This window comes from Rhinolophus sinicus, linkage group LG02 (genome assembly GCF_036562045.2).
Source record: "Rhinolophus sinicus isolate RSC01 linkage group LG02, ASM3656204v1, whole genome shotgun sequence".
Lineage (NCBI taxonomy): Eukaryota > Metazoa > Chordata > Mammalia > Chiroptera > Rhinolophidae > Rhinolophus > Rhinolophus sinicus.
In genome coordinates this window covers 169540888-169557504 of record NC_133752.1, presented here as the reverse complement: position 1 = coordinate 169557504, position 16617 = coordinate 169540888, and positions in this window count along the sequence as shown.

Here is a 16617-nt window from a genome sequence, read left to right as displayed (position 1 = left end):
TATCATCATGAGGTATCTCCTTAATACATGTCTACTTGAAATGTCTTGGCATAAACTTTTAAAACATATCTTTAAAATTATAAGAACACTAGCTCCCAGATATAAATTATTATAAATAATGAAATCTAACAAACTAATGATGGTGGATAAATTAATTCTGTAAATAAGTCAACATACCAACAACTTGTTAATTGCCAGATTGGGTTATTAGTCTCTATATTTTATCTAAGAAGACATTGAATGGTGAAGAAAACTTAAGTTATGTAATTAATACCCCTGTACAATGTTGAATAAGATAATTTTCTGAACCTCTATGAAAACTAAAAACAACTTAGTGTGATTTTGTAATTTCAGTCTTGATTGGAGAGCTGGAAAATCTATTTTCTAGATGAGCTTTACTCTGCTATTGCAAGTTATCTGATTGCATTTTTGAAGTGGTAAAAACCACTAAGGGTAGACATATCCTTATAATTTTAGATAGATGAATTACCCTTACTTATGAACCCAGGAACCCAATATGAATAATGTATTATGAGAGCATGTGGCAAATCTAACTTTTCCCAATAGGTGGGTCCAGCCTTTTACTGCCAATCAGTGAAAAGAATTACAAGGCCAATGACCTTGCATCTATGATCATCTTATCAGCCTAAGAGGAAAAAGATTGGTACCAAAACCTTTAACAGACAGTATTTCATATGCTGGGATTAAAAGTTAGGTTATAGAGAGGGACTGGGAAGCAGAAAGTAGATGGTTTAGAATTAAGCATGAAAAGCTAACATTACTGTTTATTAGGAGAATTTCTGTGGCTGATGTTCCATATTCACCTATTCATTCAACATACATTTATTGAGTTTCTGAAACATCCTTCCATACACTGGAAATATGATAGTAATGAAACAATAATCCCTGCCTCCATGGAACTTAGCGTATAAAAGTGTCTTATAGAGAGAAATGGAAAGTATTTTTTAAAGTATAGTATTAGCAAAGTATATAGTATGAAGGATGGTGCGATAAAGACTATGAAAAGTAAACATAAAGGAGTAAAAAGAACAGTTAATAGAAAGCATGAAAAGTGCTTTCATTTTTTTTTTTTTTTAAAGTTCGTCAATAAAGAGCATGCTGAAGTGATGTAAGTCAAGTTCTGAAAGGGGGAAACAACAAGCTATGAAGCCATCTGGATATAGAGAGGAGCAATCCCAGCCATAGGAAGAGGATGCAGAAAGGTTTTGACATGGAAACATCCCTGGCAAGCTCAGGAACATCAAGGAAGATAAAAGTGAGTGAGCAAAGGTTTGAATCACAGGAGTCAACGTCAGAAAGCTAACAGGAAAGCAGATCATGTAAAGCCTTCAAGTTCATTATCTATTCAGAGTGAGGTGGGAAGCCATTGAAGGGTTTGAGCAAAAAGTGTCATGATCTGACTCAAATATTAACACAAAAATTGTTATTGCTGTGTTCAAAATAGAGAGAAGAATGCTTGGGTAGGAATAGAAGAACCAGTTAGGAAGCTGTAGTGAAAACCTAAAACAGAAAGATGATCCAAGGGTGTCTTGCAAGTAATGTACTAGGAAGGTAGCCTGTTCTTTAGGTATTTTGAAAATAGAGGAAAATAAATTTTTTTAATAGAAAAATTGAGTTCACATTTAGTGATAATTATAAAGAACATGTTTTAGAGGTAATATAAGGAGTTTTACTATGATATTCAAAGTCTGATGTGCTACACTGATCTGGAGTCCATAAGAGCGGTAGACTTAGATATAAAATTTAAAGCATTAGAACAGTAAAATAACCAAAGTAGTGGAGGCAAAATAAAAGAGCTGCAGTAACATTAGAGTTTTGAAGTTATCATAAAATAGCCCTTTTCTTTTAAATGATAGTCTTTACATTAAAAACATTACTTGATTTCATAGTTGATAGCTAAGCCAATAATGTAGCCATTCATCTAGGTATTAGTTAATAATTTAGTCATATTCAGCTATCACAATAATTCAACTGTAATTTAATAATTCAGTGAAATTTCAATGTTTTTGTAATACTCTTAGTTCAACCACAGGGTAAATAATGTATACAACATGGATAGCACACTCAGGAAACAGCAAACACTCGTTGAATCTCTGATGAAAGCCACTAAGGATATGTGTTCCCAGTAACATTGCATCATTGGACTTAGGAATAATTACATGAAATGTTAATGTCTAATAATATGTACAGTCATGACTTCTATAGGTTTTTCCTAAATCTCACAGGTGTTATGGAGAGAAAAACAGTATTTAGCATTTTTCTAGAATAAGAGTGACAAACATTAAATTTTGCAGGTGTTTAAAATTTATTATAGTCACATAAGGAAAAAGTCAGGTTCCCAGAGGGAAATTGATGGCATACTAAAAGTGGGTAATTTGAGAAAGAGTTTAATAAAGGGGAAAAAGTGACAGCAAGATTCAGAGGGGTAACTTGGTAAATGTCATAAAACTAGTAAATTGTATAATTGTCATTAAAACTTAACTCTGACTACAAAATTCACAGATTTAACATGCTATCACATTTTTAACAGCTACCTTTACTTCAGAATGGACAAGTCAAGGAAAAAAATAAGCTCAAAATATTTCAACAGGTGGTTTAAAACACAAAGCTTTGTAGGTTAATGTTTTAGAGCAGAACATATAATATTGTTCTATTAAAAGAGAACAATAAAAGGGCTACATAGAATTTAATACAATTTAAATTATTTATAAGAAACAGTCTAAAATACTTCCAAATTTTTCTTATTTGTGGGAGAAAGAAACTGACTTACCAAATATTATGTAAACAATTAGGGGGGACCAACAATTAATTATAAACACCAAGGTATTTGGATATCTCAAGAGTATAAAGGGGTGTTTTAAATACTGGTACCAGAAAACTTGTATACCAGAGTACTAATGGTGACTGTGCTTAGTTTATTTCCTGGGTCCTTCATGCCTTTGTGCCTTGTTTTCTCTTTCTACTATCCTAACTCAGCCTTATTACTTACACTCATGCCACCTCTCAGAGTTAGGCCAAAAAACAGATCAGATTCTACTTCCCCTGTCTTCAGCATCTACAGATTAAGGAACTCCTACACATGTGAAACTGCTGGAGTTAATTATTTTTATAATCCTATGGCCATTTAAACCCATCATACCTCACATCACCACTATCAGTTTTCATCATCCAGTATAAAAGATCATCTACTCACCTATCTTTTCCTATACTGTCATTTATATAATGCTTGAAGATTTCTTTCCCTGGTCAAACTTACAACTTACCACTACCCAAACCACTTCAAGAATTGAAAAAATTCTTGAAGAATCTATATGGACACCTCCCCTAGCCAGTGCATACCCAGAAGTGGGATTAATACTCAGTAAAATTACTTTAAAATGGTCACCAGTACAATGCCTAAATTAGTACATGCTTATCAGACTAAATTTGTAAAGTATAGATTCAATTTTAAGTGTGTTAGGTTGGATGGGACATACACAGTGATGAATAGTTGAAATAGCAGCAACATTCAGTTAGTAACATAAAATAGAAACATAGCACTTCCACTTGGGGGCAATCAGATTAGGCAGAAACATGCTCTCTGCTGAGACCAACTAGCTGAAGCACTGTCTTTCCAGTCACCGGGCATCTTAGGGGACCCCAACTATGCTGACATTATGTTTTACTCCCCTTTTGCACCTTTATTGCATACTAATGACTTACGGACACATTAGAGTGTAAAGATGCTCTCTACCTAAACACAAAGCCTCCTCACTTTATTAGTAAATGCATAATTATTGTTCAATAATATTAAGTATGTAGAATAGTCCAAAACAACTATTAAAAGAGATTGTCAGATTAGATTAAAAAGAAAATAACCAAGGAGATCCAAGATGGTAGAGGAGATAAACACAGCCTGCTTCCTTCCGTAAACACATTAAAATTGTAAGTAAATTATAGAACAATCAACCCTGGAGAACAATCTGAAATCTAGCTGAACAGAAGCTTTATAACTAAGGATATAAAGAAGAAGCCATGTCTAGACTGGTAGCAGGGTCGGAGATGCAGAATGGGTCCCATACCTGAACACGGTGAATGAGAATCAGGAGGGATATCTCAGCCTCTGTGGTTCCCCTCGAAGGAGTGACGGACCCCAGACCCACACAAGCTCCCCAGCCTGAAGCATTGGTGCTGAAAGGAGGAGACCCCACAACATCTAGCTGTGAAAAACTGGGGATTCTGAGGGACAAAAGGAGGCAGGAAAGCCAGATAACTTCTTAAACAGCCCACGCACGGACTCATTCGCTTGCAGGCACTCACCTTGGGTTCCAGCAGAGGGACAGGGAATGTCAGAGACATACAGCGGACAGGCTGAGGTGTGTGGCTTCCAGGTGAGGGATGGAAGACAGTCGGCATTGTATGGGGGCCCTCCTCCTGTGCAGCCAGCCACCAGCAGGTAGGAGCCATCTATCCTGTGTTGAGCCTTCCCACTATGCTTACGGTGAAATCTGAATATGATTGGCCAGGTGAGCTCCACTTGCTCTACTCTGCTGACTCACTAAAAACCTGCCCCACCAAACTCCCTCAACACTGGAGGCAATTTCTCAGCGAGAAGCTAGCCCCACCTGTATTGACTCTTCCTTGGTAAACTATCATACACTGGGACCCTAGGTAGTGGCAACTGGCCTAAGTGTGCTCTGAGACTTTTGCTGAGTAACTCCAGGCTCAGCACTGGCGCCAAACCAGAATCTACATTAACCTGGTGGCCACAACTCATCCCACTCTAGTGACTCCCTAAGATCCTGCCACACCCAACTCCATACCACACGAGCCTTTATAACAGTCTGAATCTTAAGGGATCCAGTAGGTGGCAGCAGGCCTCAGGGTGCCCTGGCATTTTGCAGAGCTAACCCAGGCCCTATACTGGTGGCACAGATCCCAAGTCCTCTCCCATGAACCTCCAGGTCCAGCAGAAACAGCAAAAAACCACAGATCACTTTGTAGCTCCTACCAGGTAGTCCCTAGCCAGTCACAGATAGTAGGTGACCAGGCCTGCACCAGAGCCCATTCCGAGAGGCCCCAGAATCAATATACTTGGATGTTGACTTCAGACTACAACAGAGAACCACCAAATTAGCCCCACAAGTGGCACACACAAAGGGTGGTCTCAACAGGTGCAAGAGCCCACTGGAGCAAATCCCACTCAGTAATGTAAACCCCTCATACAGCATGCTCTAAGCTGTGGACATGGCCAAACCCCACAGCCACTCAGCCTGAGGACCAATCCCACCTACTGATGTGCTGATAGCAGTCGAGATCATGTGTAACAGGAAGGCACACAAACACACACAAGGACACTCCTGGGGCACCAAGAGCAGGTGACCAGGGAGACCGTGCCAGGGCCCCACAAGGACCTACTACATAAGGCCACTCTACTAAGTCTAGGAGACTAGCAGCTCTACCTAATACATAGAAACAAACACAGGAACGCAGCCAAAATGGGGAGACAAAGAAACATGTCCCAAATAAAAGAACAAAACAAAGCTCCAGTAAAAGAACTAAACAAAGTAGAGGCAAGCAATCTACTACACAGAGGTCAGAACACTGGTTATAAGGTTGCTCAATGATCTCAGTGAGAACTTCAACAATGTGCTAGGAAACATAAAAATAGAGATAAAAAACATAAAAAGAACAAATAAAAAAATACAATAACTGAAAACAAAAAATACATTAGAAGGAATCTACAGTAGATCAAATGAAGCAAACGATTGAATCAGTGATTTAAAAGGTAAGGTAGTAGAAAACAACCAATCAGAACAGCAAAAAGAAAGAAAAATTAAAAATGGGGATAGTTTATGGGGCCTCTGGGACAACATCAAGCATACCAACATTGCATTATAGGAGTACCAGAAGGAGAAGAGAGTGAGCAAGGAATTGAAAACCTATTTGAAGAACTAATGACTGAAAACTTTCCTAATCTGGTGAAGGGAATAGACGTAAAAGCCCAGGAAGTGCAAAGATTCCCAAACAAGATGAACCCAAACAGGCCACATGAAGATGCAACATATTTAAAATGGCAAAGGTTCAAGACAAAAAGAGAATCTTAAAAGCAACAAGAGTAAAGCAGTTAATTATCTACAAGGGAGCTCCCATAATACAGTCAGCTGGTTTCTCAACAGAAATTTTGCAGTTCAGAAGGGACTGGAACAAAATATTGAAATTGACGAAAAGCAAGGACATATAACCAATATTATTCTACCCAGCAAAGCTACCATTTAGAATTGAAAAACAGATAAAGAGCTTCACGGACAAGAAAAAGGAAAAGGAGTTCATCATCAGCAAACCAGTGTTACAAGAAATGTTAAAGGGACGTCTTTAAGAAGGAAAAAAGAAAAAAAGAAAAAATGTAAATAATAAAAAGGAAATAACTACATAAGTACTAATCAACAATTATTTTCAGTGTAAATGGATTAAATGCTCCAATCAAAAGACATAGGGTGGCTGACTGGAAGAAAACAAGACCTATACATATGCTGTCCACAACAGATTCATTTTAGATCAAAAGACACACAGACTGAAAAAAAAGGGATGGAAAAAGATATTTTATCAAAATGGAAACAAACAAACAGCTGGAGTAACAATACTTATACCAGACAAAATAGACTTTAAAACAACAGCTATAACAAGAGACAAAGAAAGAGCCATTAATCCCACCTCTGAGTATTCATCTAAAGAAACCAAAAACACTGCTTTGAGGGGACATGTGCATCCATATGTTCATTGCAACATTATTTACAATGGCAAGATATAGAGAAAACCTGGTTGCCCATAAATTAATGAATGGAAATAGAAGAGGTGGTACATATATACAATGGAATATTACTCAGCCATAAAAAGAATGAAATCTTGCCATCTACAACAACGTGGATGGACCTATGGGGTATTGTACCAAGTGGAGTAAGTCAAACAGAGAAAGACGAGTACCATATGATTTCAGTCATATGTGGAGTCTAAAGAACAAAATAAACAAATGAAACAAAACTAACTAATAGATGCTGAGAACAATTTGATGTTACCAGATTGGAAAGGAATTGGGGAGATGGGTGAAAAGGTGAAGGAATTTAGAAGTACAAATTGGCAGTTACAAAATAGTCATGGGTAAATAAAGTATACAATAAGGAATATAGTCAATAACATTGTAATAACTATATATGGTGTCAGAGGGACCTAGATTTGTAAGGGTGATTAACTTTGTAAGTTATATAAAAGCCTAATCACTATGTTGTACACCTGAAACTAATATAATATTACATGTTAATACAATTGAAAAATTAAAACAATTATTAGAAAAAAAGGAACACAGGCTTAAAATATCCATTGGAAAAAAGGAAGTCTCAGACAAAATTAAAAATATTTTAACTGAATGAAAATTAAAACACAATTGTCATAAGTTGTGTGATACAACTAGCAGTACCTAGCAAAATGTAATGAAAATTAATGTTTATACTATAAAAATAATTTCAAATCAATAATCTAAGATTACACCTTGAGAAACTAGAAAATAAAAGATAATTTAAAATCAATCAAAAAGAAATAAAATATGTCACACTAATTATCTTTAATTAAAAACAAAACTTACAGGCCCTCAATAAATATATATATTTTTGGATTAAAAAAAGAAAGGAAATAATAAAGATAAGAGCAGAAATCAATAAAGTTAAAAACAGGAAAACAGAAGCAAATCAGTAAAAGTTAAAGTCAGTTCTTTGAAAAGAATAATGAAACTGAAAAATCTCTAGTAATATTAATTTAGAAAAAGAGAAATAACAAATTATTATCAAGAATAAAACAATATCACTGCAGATCCTGACATGATGTTTTTAAAAAGATAACAAGAATATTACCACAGAACCCAAAATAATATTATTGAAAAGATAAGAAAAGGATACTACTAACAATTAATTCTAGGCACATCATTTTGACAAATTAGATAAAATGGACTAATTTCTCAAAAATCACAAACAACTAAAACCCAAGATGAAACAGATTATCTGAATATCTTTATAACTATTAAATTTAATTTATAGTTAATATCTTCTGAAAAGAAATCTCCATGCTTACATGGTTTACTGATAAACTTTCCCAAACAGTTAAAGAATAAATAGTATCAATCTACAGCATCTCTCCTAGTAAGAGATGAAGAAGAGGAAAAACTTCCCAATTCATTTTACAAGGCTAGAATTACCTTGATACCTAAACCATACAAAGGCAAAAAAACAAAAAAACAAACAAAAAATAACCTACAGAATAATTTCTCTCATACATAGAGAAGCAGAAATCATCAACAAAATTTTATCAAATTAAACCCTGCAATATACAAAAGAACATTACATCACGACCAAGTGAAGTTTATCCTAGGAAATGTAAGACAGATTCTATAGTCAAAAATGAATCAACAGAATCCCTCTAAAGAAGAAAGAAACATATGATTATCTCAATGGATACAGAAAAGCATTTGACAAAAGACTATTTCAGTTCTTGTTATGATTTTGTTAAATTAAAGAGTTTAAGTGGAGCACAGGGTATGAGATGGTTAGCAGAGTTTCACAAAAAGACCAAAAGAGAAATTTGAAATAGTGAAGTTTATTACTCACAGATCCTAGAGGAAGTAGAGGGCATGCATTGCAGGGCCATCCAGAGTTCACAGTGCTGGGAGACAGGCAGAACCTGGGGCATATGCCTTAGGGTCTGTGGGTAGAGTGTTTTGGGATTCCCTGGCTAAGGATGAATTAGGCAATCCAAACCAAAAAGTGAGGTTTTGTTAAACTCCAGGGGGGTTGTATCTAAGGGCAGCGCCAGGAGGAGGTCTTAGGAGGCAAGTTCTATCAGGAACTTACATTTGCTTGTGACTTTAGGGGCTGTTGTCTATAACACACCATGCATTTGCAGAGGTGGTTAGTGTCAGTTTGAAGTCCCCACAGACCACATGGCCACACAGAATGGATGCCAAAGCAGCAATTATCACAGAGTAGCTTAGGTAAACATTCAACGGCTCTTAATAAAATGTCTTAGCAAGTCAGCAGAAGGGCACTGTCTCAATCTAATAAAACACATGAATATAAACCTTCAGCGAACAACACGTTTAATGGTGAATGATTTAATGCTTTCCCTCTAATATATGGAACAATATTAACTCTCATTACTTTTATTCATCATTCATCCATTTGTATGATATAATGTCCAATGGTTTCTTTAAAATTCCTTTCCCGCAATATTAAGTCCTTCTTTCCTTACAAGTTGTAGTGAGGGCTGAAGAATTAACAAAGGTGATTGGAACTCTATCAGAAATGAAGGCAGTGACAAATTGTGGGACAAACATGCGTTAATACCTGATTCCTCCATGTCTATATTATATCTATCCTCCAAAGCTATCACAATGTCACCTCCATCATGATCTCCTGTGTCAAGGTGGTTTCAACACCTTAAGAACCAATGCTACAATTGTTTTTGTAGTTTTCTTCTTTCTTATAATCATTTTTTTCTTATAAATTTGGTTGTGGACATTTACATTATTTCCATGTCTTCATATTTTAAGTATGTCAATGGCTAAGACTGTGCCAGTCATCCCTACTGCCTGAAATAAGCATAAGGATTAAAATTAGCAAGACTTCAAAACTTATTTAATAATCAATAAATGAATACATCTAAGATCTTTCTCTAACTCACCCCCCAAGGTACATTCCACTTATAGAATTTGACTTGTATTTTCAACTACGTATTTTTCATGATGCCGTTTCATGATGTCATTCCTATCCAAAAATGCATTGCAACCATTTAAAATAATTGGCCTATCCTACAAGAGCTCTCTCTTCTAAAATGATGCTGTATTTTGTGTAATGTTATTGAACTTCACTTGTCAAAAAAGAGAATTTTTTTTTCCTCCACCTATCTTTCTCCCCAATTTGAGTATAAGCTCCTTGAAAACAGGGACCTTGGTATTTGTGTGTGTGTGTGTGTGTGTGTGTGTGTGTGTGTGTGTGTGTGTCTTTACAGGGACCTTGACAGTAAACCGATGTTGAATAATTGTATGATTTCTTTTAAAATTCTAATTCTTTAATCTGGGTTATTCAGCATAAAAATGAGTATTTTCAACCTTCTACTTCCTGTTATTCTATTTAGATTTAGCCGTTGAACCTAAAATACCACTTATTACATTGACTATTGTGATAGCATAAATTATTCATTTTCAGAGATACTGTCTTCTATTCTTTGTTTCTCAAATATGATTTTTGCTCTAAGTATATTCTTTATTGGCATAAGAAAAATAAAACATGCCTCTCTCACAATTTTTAAAATTTATCTTACTTGTATAAGAATATCTGTGCCAAGAATGTGCATAGGCAAAAACATACTTTTATCCATCTCAAAAACATTGTATCTTGATAAAATAATTATTAAACGTTTTTCTAAGCTTTTTCTTCTACTGCCTCATGGTGGAGACAAATTCCTATCAATAAGGGATAAAATTGTTAGCATTATTGTTCCTTTCTTCTGACTTAAGCTGAATATTCTTACATTTAAAATAAATGTATTGATAACTCATTGTATGGTTATTTGCTATATAACCAAATAATTACTTTTTCTGGGTATGTGGAAATTTCAAAGAGATTATTTTAATACTTTCCTTAAATATCTATTGATATTACAAAAATCCTAATGCTCCTTTCTATACTATATAGTCTGAATTTTTAAAAATCATGCTGACTTTATTAAGATATTCTCTTCTTTTTTTTCACATATAAGGACTAAAATCAAATCCCATAGGCTTAAACTCTAACTGGAGTCAATAAGACTATTCAAAATTCAAAGTTGCTTTCTGAACAGATTGCACCAGCTAGTTGATGAAACTTGAGCTAATTACACTAATGTTGACAAATGAACTGGCACAAAAACAAATGTCACATATTTCAAAAAATTACACCTCTTCAAAAGATGCTAAATAGATTCAGTGATTTGTGGGTGTAACTGAGCTATTTGTGCAAAAATAGTTTTGAAAATTTTGATTTAAAATATAAAAAAAGGATAAGCACTGCATGAGTGCTTATATACAATTTTCAAATGTATTTTAATGAAACATTTGAAATTTTAGAACAATAAGGGAATTTCTGTATTTGGCATTGCAACATTATCTCTAACTTGTTTATTTTAAATTTTACATCATATGCAAAAATAAAATATCTTAAGGAATGCCTTTATGAATTTTAAATTGAGTTGGTATGAATACCTGAACTGAAAATCCATTTTAGAAAGAGATTTGAATCTATATACTAGCTCAGGAACAGTATTTATTTCTCATAAATTCAGCCACAAACGTTTTCTATTAGTAAAATAGCCACAGTGTGCTAAAAGTTTTAAGCGTTGCATTATGCTAAAAGTTTTAAGTGATATAACTTGACCCTTCCAACGACCTGCAAGGGAGAAATTATAAAAATCAGATATCTGAGAATCAAGAGATTAGATAACACATTCTAGTTAATGGGGCTGGAATTTGATCCAAGTTCTCTCTGACTCTTAAGCTTTGACTCTTCCTACTACTGCATGACGAATCTCAAAAGGGAAGCTTTTGAATGTCATATATTCAACATTATCAGCTTCCTTCTATTTCACAATAGAGAGAAGTTTCCAATGATGTTTCCAGAATATGTTGATTTTTTTAAAGTCGGAATTTGTCTTTCATTTGTGGTTTTCGACTATCCCAAATTGCTCCTGTGCCATCTTGGAAGAGCCCTACCTATCTATGCTAAATATGTGCGTATAGCTCAAGTAATCGTTCTTGTCCAATTATTTAAACATTTTTAATTTAAAAATTACAGTGAATTAGAAATATTAATGGGTCCAGCCCGAAGGCTCTGGTGTTTGTTGCGCCGTGCTCCTAACGCTAAGGTCGCTGATTTGATTCCCATATAGGCTAGAGCTGCTCCCTCTACAGCTAAGATTGTGAACAACAGCTCTCCCTGGAGCTAGGCTGCCGCAGGCTGCTGTGTGCTGCCATGAGCTACCATGTGTTGCCATGAATGGCTGGTGGCCATTGTGAGTGGCTGGCAGCCGGCGACAGCTGCCATGAGCTGCTGTGAGCGACCTACGAATGACTGGCAACCGACTACCTCAGCAAGGTGTGCGGGGGGGGTGGGGGGGACAGTTGGCGCAAGGCTCCTAATACCAGCATGGGCCAGGGAGCTGTGTCCTACACAACTAAACTGAGAAACAGCTTGAACCGAGTGCGGAAGGAAGAAAGGGAAGAAATATGTTAATGACAGAAATCAAGCTTGTCATTAAAAAATAAAAAGTAAATGTAAATCAGAAAAGTTCTATTAGTCATCTACTAAAATTCTGGAGAGACAAAGAATCTTATTGACAAAGACTGTTCTTACCCAGCAACAAATGGACAAGATTCAACTGTCAAAAGATCATTAGCTCTTGTGATCAGGGTTAAAAATAGTCATTCTGGTAGCCTTATTCTGGCAGAAACAAGCAAAGTCACCAACATGCCTTAATGAAGTCACTGATGCATATGATTTTTTGACCTTTAAATAACATCTACAAACCAATACTAGAGTTGTAAAGAAAAATCCAATTTTTTAAGGTTGATATAAAATAAGTACTTTTTAAGTTTTACTTTTTACTTTTCTATCACCTGTTATGAGCCAATTAAAATTTATTTCATATTTATTCAATTTGATCATCACGGGATCTTCCTCTTATCTCCTGTTCACTTGGATAGTTTGGGTAGCTGATGCCTTATCTTTTACTACCTGACTCTCTGACTCCTAATGTAATCTAAAATCGGTTTATTTTTTCCTACTGACATAGATCTTTGTCCTCCAGGCTTTTGTTCCTCTGGGAATTCTGTGCTGGTTTGGGGGAGGTTGTAAGACTTGTCAAAATTACTCAGTTGGCTTACCTTCAGGTGTTTCTCCAGAGTTTAGTTCTTTTCCACTGTTTAGCAGTAAGCTAAAACATCTTTCTGATTGCCAGACACACATGCCATCATGCAAGCTGAAGCAAAATTGTTGGGACTAGAGAGCACTAATCTGAACCCATAAAAGAAGTAAAAAAATATTTTGATTTACTTAAGATCAAGATTAACAGTTTTAAAAATGTATAGATTTGTTTCTTTGATCTTCACTTGGGGCTTTTAAAAGTAATTAAGTAAAAATAGCATTCAAAGAAGTTTTAAGTTCAGCAAGCCAAGGAGATTATTTCTACTTTTTTTCTGATATAAATCTTGCCTAAAGATCACTAATTTACAGTCATTCATCATACTATGTGGTGTTTACACTTTAGTAACTGGTTTTACAAGAGGACATTTGTCTATACTCATTGAGGCAACTGGGGTGGCACCTACTTCTTTTTTCTATCGGTCTTTTCACATCCAATAATAAAAAAAAATTATGTTTGTTCATTGGACACGTTCTCAATTCTGAATTGCATTATCATTTTAGTTAAATAAAGTCTGCTGTATCTTTGGAATAGTAATACTCTCTTTTAAATGGTCTAAAGAGCTATTTTATATGGCAGCTTAATGTAGTGCAGAGAGTAAAGGCCTAGGCAAAAGAAAAACCTGGGTTCAAATTTAGGAAAGTGACCCACAGTTAGTTATTTAATATTCTTGAGGTATAGCTTATTTTCTAAATAGAGTAATATTCCCTGCCTAAATTTCAAATACGAAAATAATCTTCTTAAACTATAACATACAGCATATCTTAATTAACAGTATACAATTTTAATGGGATGATAATGGAAAACTACTGAAGTAAGGGATTTTCTTTTCACATAACCCAAATATCGAAGGAAAAGCTTATGATTGATAAGAATTCAGGTATACTTCTATGAGATATCTTTCATTTCACAGCTTTTTCATCAGTTTAGCATCAATCACATTCTTTGTTTTGTTCTTTACTATTTCTCTGTTTGATGTAGTGGTGTTTTTTTTGTTGTTATTATTAAAGCTGAATTCTCACATTTAGTTTCTGTGGAAATAAATATGGATATATAAGGAGAAAATTTTATGATTGATTATTTTACAAAATGGAGAAAATGTCAAAAGCTTACCAAACAAATCACTTTAGACCAAAGACAATGACCTATAAAACTAAATAACTTTCAAGATCATTTTGGATGTTCCACTATCTAGTGAATGTATTCCAGAACTCATTCAATCATAGATGGATTAACATGTCTAATTAGAGCTTCGATTTGACGTATGGAAAGTGAAAGAGTTAGTCATCCAGATGTTTTCAAATATTTGTTACCATGTAGAGATAACATCTGGATGAGTAAGCTTTTGTTCTGGTTATTGCTATTGTTGCTTTTTCCTTTCCTGCAAATATTTTGGCATATTACACAGGTAATCTAGATATCAATCAAACATGAAAATCATTGGTATCTTTACTGCATATTAAAAATATTTAGCCTATTGATTTATACAAATGAAGATAAAGAACGAATATTTAGTTTAGATAAATAGATTGATACAAGTATCATAAATATTGCCACTACCTTGTTAAATTTTATGTATAAAACATAGATTAAAAAAATCTAAAAGTTTATTACCAGAGGCTCAGCAGAGTGAGATCTGCCCTGCTTTTGAGCTATATACTTTATTATCATATGTAGGTTATGCTTATCATTAAGTGGAAGATTGCTTCTATCTTTAAATTTGAATTTTGATGACCTACATGGCTAAACATACATATTATTTTAAAAATAATATTATAATTATCCCTTTGTATATTTCATCTTCAATAGCCCAGACAGAAGAGATACAAGTTGCCTTTACCTATATAACAGTCCTTCTTCCAATTTTTCCCTCGCTAATTTGATTTTATGATAGAGAATAGTGAAAAGATGGGTTTGCTTTTTGCTCTGTGTGTTTGTTTTTTAATTTTAAAAACACACTGTCACTTTTGTTTCTCCATCTACTGTTCTTGTAGTGGTTAAAATTGACATAAAAGAGACTACAATAAAAAACCTCATACTTTCTTCTGACATTTATTAATGCAACTAGTGTTTAGTGAGCCCATACACTGGCTGATAGAAAAAAAACAAACTACTTTTTATCCCAACAGACATTGATATAAATTATACTGGAAAGATGAGATCAGATCTTGCTTAAGAAGTAACCCCTGCAGTTTTGAGACTATGTGAAGATTTTTCTTTAGAAATTAACATTTAATTTACAAAAGTATCAGAGTTAAAAATTACACATTCCAAATTATTCGTCTTTAAATGCAAACTCACTAAGTAAACCACCTTCAAAATCTAGCCATTGTTCGGAGTGAGACTACAGTGATAGTCAAAATAATAAAACCAACCATGTTAAAATAGTTAAATTTTGCGCAGCATCCAGTCATAGAATATAGGTGATTCATTAAACATTCCTGTAACTGCCTAGTTTATATGTTTGAAAAATAATAAATATTACCTGAATTTTAAACTAACCAAGATTTGGGGAAAATAAATGAGGAACTCAGAATTCAAGGGAATATTTACTTAAATAGAGCAATCACATAATTAGCCAAAGAAAAATTACTGAACCCACTCTCTATGTCCCTGAAGTATAAAGTCATGTAGATTCAGAGAAAGTTCAGTTAAAACCCTGACCCTTTAAAGGTAATCATATTGGTCCAACTTTTTGAGTTTGCCATCTAATTAGCAGAGCTGTCCAAACTATTTTGATCTAAATCTCTAGAGAAAAATACAATGTAAACTGTTTTCTCTATTGGTAATGCTTGTTTTATAGATGATGAAGTATGAAATGATTGATCATGTACTATCATGATGGATAAGGACAATTTCTGAAAAGGTCAAACCTATTAAATAAATCTTAGATTATATTTTAAAACCTTGTATCTGCCTCACTGGAGCATGGTAACTCTTTTCAATGACAGGTAGCCTTTGCATCAGAGGAGTAACAGCAGTGGCAAACAATAGACATTCATACTTCACTAAAAGAGTGGTGGAGATAGAGTGAGGATTGTGAAATCACCACTGCTAAAGTAAGAGGTTACCCTGAATAGAACAAAATATATAAAGACCTTGACTACAGCTGCATAATCCTGGACCATCCAACAAGAAGCAATGCAAAACAAATGAAGCACAGCAAATAAACAAACAACAACAGAAGTAATCCTTTTAAGCACCCAGATATTTGTATATATGGTAGCACACAAATATTTGAAAAACTTCTTATTTTCCATGCCATGGAAAAATATGTACTAATAATAGGTCCTTTAAAAGTGAAAGAAAACACAACTTTCCTATCAAACATGAATGTTTTCTACAATGTATTCAGAGCTCTATTTCTAGCTGCTTAGAAACTTAGAATAAATTTTATTTAAACTTAACAGAATTATATAAGCATATAGCTGGAAGAAACATTGATACTCATTTTGTAAACACAATGCATTTTTTTAAATCTTGTTTTCATTCTTTTATACAACAAAATTAACCATTCCACTCACCTTCATTTATAACTTAATAGGTATGATTTCCCTATTTTTAAATTATTTGTGAAAGATAATAGGTAATATTCTATTGCATGTGTTCATTAACCTA